The 13,043-nt window shown below is 43.8% G+C and overlaps 1 long non-coding RNA gene across 2 annotated transcripts in view; it reads left to right on the forward strand.

The window, feature by feature from the left end:
* The window catches only part of LOC146765856 (uncharacterized), a 69,522-nt gene extending 56,779 nt beyond the window's left edge, over positions 1 to 12,743 (forward strand). Inside the window, exon 5 of one of the 2 annotated variants that reach the window (XR_014958771.1) lies at positions 78 to 12,743. This is a non-coding gene — a long non-coding RNA (uncharacterized LOC146765856). The remainder of the gene's footprint in view (positions 1 to 77) is intronic. The other variant, XR_014958772.1, reaches the window with a different exon arrangement.
* Positions 12,744 to 13,043: the final 300 nt, after the last annotated feature.

Genomic DNA, 13,043 nt, shown 5'->3' on the forward strand with positions numbered 1-13,043 from the left:
TGGTAGAGACAGGATAGGTTATGAATTCACTGCTGCAACATCTCAGTCTAATTTCTCTCTTGGGATATTGGCTCCAGAGTTTTCTCAGTAAAAAAGGAAATCTTCATTAATTTATCCAAGGAAGAAACAGGCTGCATGGAAGGGGACAAGCCATTCTCAAGCCTTGTTCTGCATGAGAGGAGTACCATGATTTTTCAACAAGCAAAGCCATGTTTCAGGCACCTGCTTTTCCTCAGGAAGATTAATTCATTGCTGTTGATCGACTGTTCCACTGCACAGTCTCTCAGGGATCTGGGAAATTGCTGAGCTTTGGCAGAATTGTCTTTGCACTTCCATTTCAGATGTCTTCAAATGTTTCTAAACTTAACAGTTTAATAGGAGACTGAGAAGGCATTGATTGGTTTCTGTGAGGCAGAGATCTCTCATTTTCCTTCAACGGGATTTCGCTTTACCCTTCAAATAATGTTTGTGCCCTCAGAGTCATTGTGGCTTCTGTGCTTACTTTGAAACTGTATTGATCATGTAATTAAAGTGTCTTCTGCCCACCTCAGGAATCCAGCAAGATTGAGACCTAGGCTTCCTTGTCTGGTTTCAGAAACCTCAATCTGTCCTTCATTTTAATCTTAACTCCCAATGCGATTTTGCAGTTACTTGCAGGTCCTGCAGCCTCCTCACAATCTACAACCATGCAGGATTTAGTCAGATTTAGATGGAGCTCAGTCTGCTCTGTGCTAATTCCAGTCTTGCATTGCAACTGCCTCATTTTAGTGGTAGTAGACTGCTGTCCAAGGCAGATTTGAGGAATGCATGCAGACACATTCCCTTGGGTTTCACTCACTTCCAGCAATGCAAAGGGAATGATTCTAGTACTTTTTATTTAAAATTATACATCTGATGGAAAGATGATTGCAATAATCGTCATTCACTGTTCAAACCCATCATTGGGTCACTTTATATGGTGTGTGGATGGTGCCAAAGGTGTTTGGACAAAAAGCCCTATGGAAAGATGTCTGGTTGATTGACTAAATTAAGTACAAAGTAGGCCAATAAAAAAAAAAAAAAGGCAAGACAGTCAATCATACAATCTCTTTTCATCTCTGCAATATCTTTCACAGCTGCTACTTCAAAGCCCTTCACCAAGTTATCAATACTTCTAAGGGCTGTTAGGGATAGATAGCACAATTCCAGATGCAACTAAATTATTTTGGGAAAGAAAGGGTTTAAAAGGATGTTTTAAGGAATAAAATACACACTAGTAACTAGAGGAGGCAAGTCCAGAGTGAATGTGAGTACACTCTGGCAGAGAGCTGAGGAATATAATGCAAAAAGTCTATTGGCCAAAAGTTTGTTGTCCAAGACTTCCAAAGTCCAGCATTACCTATAATCATGTCCAATCTCTTGCTGATCCAAAAGTCAATTTTTCAACTCAATTCTGAGTGAAATTAGAAACCCATGTAGAGATCTCAGATTGGTGAAAAAAGCCTCTTACCATGCATGCCAGAGATCATTCCTGCTGCCACATTCTGGACCAAGTGCAATTTCTTCTAATAAAAACATTTCTGGCAAAGTTGTGCATTAAGAGTTAGTGTAATCAAATCTGGATGTGAGGAAAGCATGCAAACTCTCTTCCAAGTCAGCAAGAGTTAGGCAGGATTTAATACTCCATGTATTTTTATTATGATATAAAAAGCTGTTATATTGGTATTTTTAATACATTTATCAAAAGGAAACTGCAAATCCAAAGTCACTTCCAAATTTCCCACTGATGCAGGAATGAGTAGCTGAGACAATTCTGAAGTGAACTGAGGCAATGGGATTTTGTAATCCGTGTTCAGCTGCCAGGAGAGCAGTACTTGGGTTTGACTTTTAACCAGTTCTCATTAGACCTGTGCAAACATTTTCACTGAGCATTTGCTGTAGCGTGAAGCTGATTTTTTTTTCCCCCTGTCTGCTCCGTCCATGCACATTTTTGTTGTTTTTTTTTTTTTCCATGAACGTTTTAGCAACCCAGGAGAACTCCTGGGATGACAAAGCCAGTCACCAGTCATGCACCAGCAGCTCCCACCACAGCCAGCACCACTTACTTAGGGGCCTAAGAATAGGAGGCGGCAGACATTTCTATTAAACCCTCTTTTTTAAAAAGAGCTTGGCTCTCATTTACTCGTCTAAATAAGGTCCAGATTTTCAGAAGAGCTCCACAGATTGCGTGCTGAACACTTGTGAAAATAGAGTCTACATTTCACGTCTACTCTGGGGCTCAAGGCTCGCAGAAAACTGGCCTCAAATTTCTTGTTCTTGGACAAACAGGAATGTTTGGGGATACCTCGGGGCTGGTTCTGCCTGCCCATGTTGTGGGGTTTCCACCGGTGTGACGCCATCAAGGGCGAGTGGCAGGGCTGGTGTGGCATCCCACAGGATGCTGTGGGAGGAAGTGGTGAGGGGCCTCTGATATGGGAGACGGGCACTTCCTTCCCTGCTCTGCTTTCAGGATCTTTGGCTGGGAGTTTCAGGCTGCTCAAGGGATGTCTAAGGGTCAAAAGGAAGAGATGCAGCTTTCGAATCCTAAAAGTAAGAAGCTCTGAAAGGACGTGTTTTTGAGTCCCACCTCTGCTCTTTGATGTATCTCTCAAATCAGGTGGGGGGAGCGAAGGCATGTGGGCATTTCTCAGTCACTTCTCAGTTGGTTTGTTCTGACTTCTTGGGATATTTGTTTGCCTTCTAAAATTCTTGCCTCCAATGGATTTGTGAGGGCAAATGCATTAATGTTACAAATGGTGCTTGGGAACTAAGCTAACAGAGAGTGTAAATCCCATGCATCCACTTTAGAGCAGCCATGGGTATCTCCAGCTTTTTATTCCTCAGTGCCAACTACTTGTGGGTGCTAAACTACCTGTCCAAAAAGGCTGACTGTACTCCAGTAACTTTCATCCTGAAAACCCTAAAACTACACAGCAAATATATTACATAAACCATAGAGGGATCGTTTTACCCATCTTTAGAAAGCAGCTTTTGTGGGTTTGGAAACTGTGAGCTGAGAACAGCAGTGTTACGCAGGAAGCATCATTTTTAATCAGGATGTTTCATCTACAAAGTGAAAGTCCCTTGCCAAAAGCACTCTCATCTCTGACCCCTTATGCAGTGATATAATGTAGTTCCTCCAGGGGTATAAGAGATGCTGAGGTCAGTCTTGCCATGTAGTCTGAATTACTGATATTAAAGAGGATTAAGTGGTATTTCTACCACCTGGTACAGTTAATAAGACAGCATCCAGATCAACTGTCTTGAGCCCTGTAAAATAATCATAAGGAGTATACAGTTCTTTAATGGCAATAAAAGTATAATAAGGTCTTCTAAATAGAGCAACAAAAGTTGAACAAACACAGTATTAAAACCCTATATATTATTAGATTTTTTTTTAGAAGTCCATAACAAGGAGATCCTTTGGCACACAAGTACAAAATCAAATTTAACAAGCAAGTTAAATAAGCAATTAGGAGTGGGGATTTTAAACTCCTTGCTAGTCTCAGTTGCTCTAATTCAGTGCAAGTGGAAATCTGCCTTGTGTTTTGCAAACTCTCACTGGTGATGGCTGTACCTGAACAGTTACCAGAGACTGGTATTCTTACAAAAAAAGAGAAGGCCTGATTCTCATAGTGGGTCAGGTTCCCCAAAGTGACCCTTCCTTCCATACCACCCTTGTGTCTGAGTGCTTACCCAGGATGTTGGACACCCCCATTCAGCTTTCTCTTCTTCCTGGGAGAATTCAGCCCTAAATCTCCTTTCTAGGAAGATCTTTGACCAGAGAGCTGGTTCCTCTGCACTGGGTGAGTTTTCCAGTATGGCAGTGGGTTTTACTGGTCTCAGAATCAGAATGCAGGAGTCACTGGATAAGGAGGAGGGGAAAAGAGCAAAACTGGCGCCTTGTAAAAGTGTTTTTGCCAATGACAGGAGACCTGAGTTGCAGCCATAACTCCAAGGTTGTTAAAGCATTTCCCATGGCACAGCTGAGCAAGTAAAGCAGCAAAACCAAGAGGAACTTGGGGAGTTCAAAGGAACCGAGTAAGGTGCCCTTAGGGTTGGCAGAAATGTTTTGTGCATAGGGAACCAAATTCAGAATCTAAGTCTGAAGATCTAAGCCTTATTTTGGCCTCATCCTGATGCACTCAAAAAAATTTCCATGGTCTTAAAAAATGCATATGCAGCAAGACATATTTTCTGTTGGATGAATTCTCCTAGGAAATGATAGTGTCTTCCTAGCTCAGCCACTGGGATTTTACTGGCAAATTGTGACTCAATGTGTGAGGTCCTCAGATGCTGCACATTGGAGGAGCTCCATGACTGATACTGCTGCTATTTGTATTTGCACTGCCATCTGAAGAATTTGGTCTCTTATAGCCATAAAGAAGACGAGCTGTCTTCTCAGCTTTTCTAGCTGTTGAATCTGTTGTGGACGTCCTTAAAATAAGGTGGGAGTTTTAAATCATTCTCTTCAAATGTTGTTGCAAGAGGGATTTTAGAAGGATTTTGCAAAGCTGGACTGGTGTGCTGCCATCCCTGGCAATTCTTTGTTGATAATGGACTCCACCACCTCTAAAGTCTCTGTTTCTGCAATTATTGGAAATGTCATGGATGGCAACTGACAGACAAAGTAAAGACAACCAACTGTTTTGGAGGAGTGTGGTGCTTCAGCCACATTTTGCCATTTTCATACAGCATCTGTCTTGCTCAGGAGCAAGTCCTCGTTTAACTCTCTGCTCAACAGCAGCATAGCAGCAATGCTGGCCCTGCACTCAGCACTAGACGTGTCCCTTTTCATTCTCCTTTGTATGAGCGAATACTTGCCTTCAGTTATTTTATTTTTCCCAAAGAAACTTTTATCTGTAGCCACATGTGCAAAACTCTGAAATGGACTGTTTCAAATATACTCAAGGTCACTGAAAAAAGATATTTTTAAAGTGGCTAGGGCTCTTAAAAGTCCTTTTGGATTCCCCAGAAGCAAAAAAGCAGCATTTACCCTGTAAGCCTTATAGATCAAGGACTTGAGTATCTTTCAACATCCTAAGGCCCGTGCAGACTTTAAACTGGTATTCCCAGCTCATTTGCCAAAAGAAGAAGAGGAAAATGAAATGAACTGAAAGCTTTTGCCTTGAGGTCTGCTGCAATGGGCCTTCTGAAGTCTGGAGTCGGAATTGCTTCAATCTATGTAAATATCGGGAAATTAAATTCCATATGTCCCATGCCAGATGCTCCCAGCTGCTGCTGTTGTGTGGGGAACGGTAAGTAGACAGTTTAGCCTCATCAAGGAAGGGGGGAATGAAAAAGAAAAGGGGGGGAATTGTTATTTTGGGGTCGGGAGGGTAATGTGCAAAAGTGGCTATGCCAGTGAGCTGACAAGCCAAATCACTGCACAGTTTTAAGTGCTGTGTGAGCCTTAAAACTGGGAGATCCCAGTGAGAATGTTGCAGTTCTTGGCGTGAGAGCTTGGGCCTAATGTACATTGTTTATTTCAAAGTGTACAGAAATCATGTGCATATGGGAAACCGTCAGGTTTGCATCATGAGTGGCTTGAGTGGGTAAATCTGACTTTGTTGTGGCCTGGAAAAATCAGGCCAGAGCAGGGAAAGGTCCATCACTGAACCAACTGGCCATGGCCAGGGACTGCACATATCACTCATCATCAGCCACTGCCACCCTGTCCCTGTGCCAGGCCATACCCCACTGTCACCCTTGTTCTTCTCTCTGGTTTTAACCTTTAGGCCGGGCCTTATCCCTGCTCTATGCTGGGCTCACACATTGATTCCATCAGTTTGTTATTTCTATTCCGAGCCTTGTGCTGTGGAAGGGAAAGAAGTAGAACGGCGCAACCACAACTTTAAACGACCTGTTCTTAAAAAAGCCCCACACAGCCTAATGAAACTAGAGATTTAGGAATCCTCGTGGAAACTCCAGCTGCCTAAAAATAGGCAGTGCCCCTCTTGTGTCCACAGGGATCCTTTGCCGCGTTCCTGGCTGGCAGTGCCGCCGTGCCCCATCGCGGCTGGAGGCGTGTGGAAGCGCTGGGCTCTGGCTGGCTGCTCCTGCCTCTCCTCCCCCTTTTTGTGTTTTCTCTAAGGTGGTGACAAAGTGGAACGGGCTCCAAGAGAGAACGGCCTTGTGGCTTTGCCCCGCCATCGCTGCAGACATTCAGTAAACACGAGGGAAGTCAGAGCCCCACGGCCGGGGCGCGGGAGGGAGCAGGCGAGGAGGGCTGAGCGGTTACTCAGCATTTGCTGTCTGAGGTGAGAGTTACTGTGGAAAAACCCGGCCGTTTTATTGTTCTAACCTTTATTTAAACATAGAATCTCTAACCTGTTTTTCCACAGAATTTAAAATAGCGGTTTTTTTCTGCCTTGCAATCTCCCCATCTGAATTCTGGGGTATTGCATACTCATGTGTTAACTTCATGGAGGTGACAGAGGGGGAGTCTAAGAGGAAAAAATAGCCAAAATAGTCAATGGCAGCATGTGGAATAAACCCATATGTGTGTAGGTCTCGCAAGGAAGGTCAGCTGCCATGAGCCTGCCAAAGCCTACACTGGCTTTTGACTTCTCCTTCCATCCTCCTCCCAGCACAAGGGGCTCAGACCTTGAGGCTGCCAACAAAAAACACTGACTGCCCATGCAGTGCCTATGAGAAGAGCTTGGGGTGGCCACTGTCCCACCTGAAAGAATGATTTGTAACCTTCTGTAGCAGAGGAATATCATTTGAAGTGATGTTTTGTAGTGGTGTGACTGGAAAAAGAAATGTGTGTGTGGCAGGGCAGAGAATGTCGAGTGAGGGAGTTTCCTCAGCGCTGCTGGAGCTGCTGGGCGTGGGGTGGCTGTGCTGCTCTGTGTGGGCTTTGCTGTGTCCAGGGATGCAGAACCTTCCCACCACTGCCCTACCCGAGACAGGCAGCAGAGCTTTGGCTTCTGGCACATCAATGGGAACTGATGCCTTGGTGTAAAATAGCAAGGGAAGGTAAAATCAAGGTAAAATTACCAATCCTTTGGCAGTCTGTTTGATGGAGGAAGTTGAGGAAGAGGGTTATTCATGTTTATTATTCACTGACCTCTTGTATAGTAAGAAAATAAAATTTCTTCAATGTTTCCAAAGCAAACTTTCAAACGGTTTCAAATAGAGACCAAGGCAGTACGTTAATCAATATGTTCTGGTACAGATTCTTAGATCAATCATGATTTATGATGGGAATATAAAGAAGGATTAAGAAAATATTTTGTGCTTTCTGAGGGACATCAACCAGGCAGTGAATCAAAGGAGATTGCTAAGGATCTAAACGTAGCAGAAATAGAGAGATGGGAATGGTATTTGAAGATCTTTCTCTCTGTGTTTCCTCTGCTGCTGTCCAATATGGCATCTAAGGTATTCACAAGAAAAAGTGACTTTTTTTTAGGTGTCCTTGTGTGAACATAAGTTGCTCCAAATGTGAATGTCTTTCTGACCAAGGTCTCTAAACTTGTGGAATGTTAACTGAGCTTTTTTCAACCTCTGTAATCACACGGTATTTAGGTTTCCTTTGAAGTCCTCAGTGAAAGTTCAGGTTGGTTTTTATTTACCATAATTTATTTACCTACTTTTAACGGTGAAAAAAGGGCACTTCTACCATGATGTCAGGGGCCCAGCCTTCCTCTCTGCTCCCCTCCCACAATGTGACCATTATATCAACATATGGCAAACATTTCTCCTATTCTGTGTTTACTCCCAGCAGTAAAAATTCAGTAAAAAGCCAAGGGCCTTCCATAGAGAGAGGAAAACTCAGCTACAACCTTCAGGACAGGAAAGGCAAATACACTTTTAACAAGAAAGTTATTGGGACGTTGCTAAATATTTCCAAGAAATAAAATAACAAAGGAGCTTGTATCCAAGAGGAGTCACATATCTTCAGAAAGTATAAGCATCATGGAAAAAAAAATCCTGAAGGATTATTATTGAAAGGTTAGCTGAAATTAAAAGCACGTTTATGCAGCCAAAGGAGTTTTTGGGCTTTAATTCATTAGCTCAGGTTTCATCTACCAGGATTCTGCCCCCGGCACGTGTAATAAGATTAGTTCATTAATCGTTGAGTCCTTGGGAATTAACATACTAAAGGTGCTTTTCTCCCCCTCTGAAAAGTCCCCCTGGATATATAAACACAGCAGAGATTTTGTTGAACGTGGGATCAGAGTTAGTCGTGCCAGGTTTGGCTCAATGAGAATGACTGAATCCTATAAACAAGTGAACAGTGGGAGAAATGTATTAAAGAAAAAAAAAAACCCTTGTTTTGTCTTTAGAGTTGGACTGCGATGTTTGGCTGACAGCAGACGGAAATCCAGTGAATTAACTCTTTAAAAAGGGAGGAGGTGGGGGGAAAAGGAAGGATAGAGTGGTTTGTTTTACTGAATAAATTACCTTGGGAACTCAGTTCCCTACCTGCCATCCCAGGAGAGAAGTGAGGATGAAAGGTTGGGAAGGGACCCGAGCAGCAGTGGGACCAGTGTGTGGTGTGGCTGTGTGTGGATCCCCGGAGCTGGGGTCGGGCAGAATGATACAGAAGCATTTCTGTCTCCCAGACAAGTTGTGGACACTGGAGGAGGGGACAGAATTCTGGGGCAGCACTGGCCGTGCTCCAGGGGCAGGACAGAGCCAGGTCCTACAGCAAACCCAGGGTAGGTGGAGGCAGCGCACGGTCAGCGACATGAACAAAGGATTTGGGGACTTTACTTTCCTTCCCTCACTCAGACCCTAAACAAGGTCGAGGCAAGATGTGCCCCAATCCATCTCACTGACCCAGAGGGAAAGAGCCACCTTTGTAACAAGGCCTTTAAAAAATCTCCTGTGCTGGGCGCCCATTCACACTGTGCTATGTTTTCATGCAATTTAAGCAGATTAAAAACACATTTAACAAAGTGCAAGGAAGGAAGTGCCCTGATCTCAAGTGGCAAGGGTCAGAAGTGACATGAATGATTAGGTGCCTTATTGGGTATTTTGAGATGCCGGTGCTTAGTTCTGAGGTTCTTTAAGGATTTTGAAGCAGGGAACATAAGGCATGAGGCTCTGGACTCCTGGGAATTTTACCTGCCAGAGGATATTCGGCTTTCCTTTTCTTGTAATTTCTGAATTGATTTTTTCTTCTTGCTGCAATCAGATATAAACTGTTTTGTAACAGGGACATATTTCTCTCCTGGAACTGTAGGAAAACATTCCTGACAGTGGCAAAGGAGACCAGGGAGGGATGATTTATGAGTGGGAGATTAAAAAGAGTTAAATATTGTTAAATTTGGTTTAAAATTACTAAGTAGGTATATGATAACTATCTTCAAACACATAAATACTAGAGAGAAACAGAAATGTCTCATTTGAGCCAACAGAAGCAACTCTGTAGGCAGCGGAAGGAAAATAAGTGAAACTCAGGCCAAATATCAAGAGAAAATTCCTTGTAGTAAGACCTCTCTAAAAAAATCTCAAGGTACAACAATGCTCCAGTTGTAATAATGTCGTAAAAGCGTCCCAGTGCTACAAATATTGTAAAGAGAACTGGGGAGTTCCCATTTATTATGCCCAGGTGGGATTAAATAACCCAGGCAAAGGAAGGCTTGATTCAGTCATTAGTCCCCACAAGGACCTGGAAGTGGTGCAGGAGAAAACCGGGTAAAACCTCTCAGTGCCAATAAGTTGAGGGAGACAATGACCAAAGGAAAGGTGAACGTGAAATTATCCTATTTGGGCTCCAAGTGCCACATGAATGGTGAATGCTCTTAATGAAAGCGTGGCTGCTTTAGTAACCTGATCCCTCCATTACTATTTTAGGCTGTAACTGTAGCTAATAGGAGGAAATGGATTTATATTTTGCTGGAATGCATTATTTATCAGTCAGACTTTGAGGATTCATAAAGCCTTGTGGTGAGAACTGCTTGATAAAGTGCCTGAGGACGCTGCACTGTGTGCGCTGGCCTTTTGGGTGTGAACTCAAAATCCAGAGCAAAATAATAATAATAAAGAATAGTTTGGGAATGACACGGCCAAAGGATTCTTTGTAAAGTAAAGACAGCAAGAAATCCAAGGTGAAAGTGCAATGTCTCTGTGGGATATGGATATATAGGGAAGAGCAGGAAAAGCTCTTGACCATTCTTAAGATCAAGGGGGCAAGGTGTTGAGTTGGACTGAAAAAAACAATTGCAGCAAACTTTTCCAGACTTGTTGAGCCAATGACCAAGCTCTCCTAAGATCATAAAGGTTCAGGGGACATCTGCTTTCCTGGAGCAAAATCCTGTATACAGAAGAGAAACTTTGTCTTGCCACAGGATAAAACACTGCCAACCCGACCAGGTGACTCCTGAAGGATTTTCATTCTGTGCCATGCCCTTGCCAGAAAGGGAAGCCAAGAACGGAGCAAAGTAGGGGAGGAACACAATTTTGGTTATTGGGAAATGTTTACAAGACAAGGATGCTGGGCTATGAAGCCCTCACTGCAGCGGGCTGGTGGAATCCCATTGTTTAGGACTTCTTTAGAGCAGCTGGACAAAATCCTAGAAAACGTCCTTAAAGAAAAACCTGCGCTGGCCGGGAAGCGAGCTGGATTCTTCTCCAGCTCCAGGAGGGGAGCTGAGGCCCCGCTCACTGCCGGAGCTGGGGCAGACCCAGAGCTCCCCACGCTCCTGGCGGGCGTCCCCAGCCCTGCCGAGGGGACACGGCTGTGCTGGGAACCCTGCCCTGGGTACGGGATCGTTGCACAACCCAGCCCTCCCCTTCGGAAGTGAGCCACCCTCATGAACAATCAGCCCTGCACACACTGTGTGTGATTTCTACACCATTATCATCCCTACCTACGTGTTTGTGGCTGCTGCTTCTTTCAGGAACCAAAGGAAACAAAGCGAGCTATTCTATATTTTTTTTTTTCTTAGTAATTTATGATTAATGGGGTAAATCTTGGAATCTCTGCTCAGGGGTTTTCACATTGCATTACCCAGGCCTTCTGTTTATACATGTTTTGTAACAGAAATAAAAAAGTATTTCCTTTTAGCCCAAGGCACCTAATCAGGATTAGGCCTGGAGCAGAATATTTGGCATTCTTGCGTTCCAGAAGTACCTTGATGTGGAGTTATCTTTTGTTAACTGTAGATTGAATATCCATTTATACTACTCCTTTTTTAAAAGGTATTTTAGGGCCTATCTGATCAACTGATACTGATAGTTGTTCTCTGCTCTGCATCTTGTGGATTTGGGTCATCCTATGAGTTCTCTAGATGAAAGTTGATAATTGTAGAAGAATTTGGTTTGTGAAGCTGCCTTGCTAAGGGACTGAGGGATTTGGTGTTTATATAGTACAAGCTGTGCAGCATTCTGCTCATGTCTGGCACTTAAGTTCTGAGTCTCAGTCCTGCACTGAGCTCAGACTAACAAGTCAAGCTTTTAGTCCCTGGTTTACCCAGTATCTGCAGCACAACAGTGTCCTTGTCCCCTCCTTACCTGTTGGCACTGACTCCCTCTCTGCAGACCAAAGGGCACTAAAATATTCACAAGGAGATGTGATTTTTGTCCAAAATCAAAGCTCTCTTGCAGCATCATCTAATTTGCAGTTGCTTGAAATAGCAGTTTTGTTCTTATTGTGAGGGGGCTACAACGAAGCTGGAGAGGAATTCTGCATCAGGAATTGCAGTGACAGGACAAGGAGTAATGGGCTCAGACTGGAGAGGGGAAATTGATGTTAGATATTAGGAAGGAATTCTCCCCTGGGAGGGTGGGCAGGCCCTGGCACAGGTGCCCAGAGCAGCTGTGGCTGCCCCTGGATCCCTGGCAGTGCCCAGGGCCAGGCTGGACAGGGCTGGGAGCAGCTGGGACAGTGGGAGGTGTCCCTGCCATGGCAGGGGTGGCACTGGATGGTCCTTAAAATCCCTTCCAACCCAAAGCATTTTATGATTCTGTTCTCCAGTGAGTGAAGATGAGTGGCTGGGAGCAAGACAGATGTCAAATCATGGCAGTGTGCCCTAGATGCTTCTCAGGCAGAGCCTCTTCATCAAAGCCAAGCTGCATTGTAGAGCTTTTCTGCAATTACAATAATAAGCAGCTTTATTTAAGTGTAATTGCCTTAACTGAAAATATCTTAATGTGGGGTTCTTTGTTCCATCTGGTGTTTGGAAAATTCTCCATAGCTTTGAGTCACCTATTTTGAATTTTTAAAAGGTTTATGTCTAGTTACAGTACAGACATATTATTACACATCAGAGTCTTAGTCATTTTGTTCTGCTCTTGCATCCTGGTGTGCTTATTCACTTTGGGTTATCTGAATAGAGAGGGAGGGAACCTGGAGGGAGTGGGAAGGGTACACAGATTGAAGGGAAGGACCTGCTTATGTTTAGAAACTGTTGGACTTTACTTTTTTAGATTCTTACTTCATGGACTTATAATAGTGATACAATTGTGAATTGATGAAAACTCCAGAAAAACCCTGTTTTTCCTTAGAAGTTTTGTGAGCTCTACACTGGGCCAGAGGATCCTGCTGAGTTATAACACCAGATCTCACCTCACCAAATAACTTCTACAGTGCATTATTTGCTCTTATTTTTATATGAAGGGATTCCTTGTTTCTGTTTTATTAATATTGGTTTCCCTTTTGCGTTACCGTGCCTGCAACATCCTCAGAAAGCAGCTTTGTTACAGCAGTGCTTGGCAGACCTCAGCAGGAGCTGAGCAAAACTTCCAATCCTTTGACCTTTGGGTTTCCAAAATTAAAATGTGCAGCAGGAGTGTGTACCTTGGGCTTATCACCTAAAAACCCAGGCTGGTGCTGCTGGGTCTGGGCTGCAGTGAAACTCCTTCTTTTCTGCTCCCCACCCTTCCTGTTTGAGCTGTGGTCTGGTCAGCCACACAAGAGATCTTGAATCAGGGCTCCTGAACCTCCCTTTGACCCAGTGCAGGACTTTCTGTACAACATGAGTCACTTCACCATCAGCAAAGTTTGGCTTCATTTTGTCTGAATGTTGTGCAAATTACATCAGATGACATCACCGGGCTCTTGATGGGATTGC

This window comes from Lonchura striata, chromosome 17 (assembly GCF_050655825.1).
Source record: "Lonchura striata isolate lonStrDom1 chromosome 17, ASM5065582v1, whole genome shotgun sequence".
NCBI classification, from domain to species: domain Eukaryota; kingdom Metazoa; phylum Chordata; class Aves; order Passeriformes; family Estrildidae; genus Lonchura; species Lonchura striata.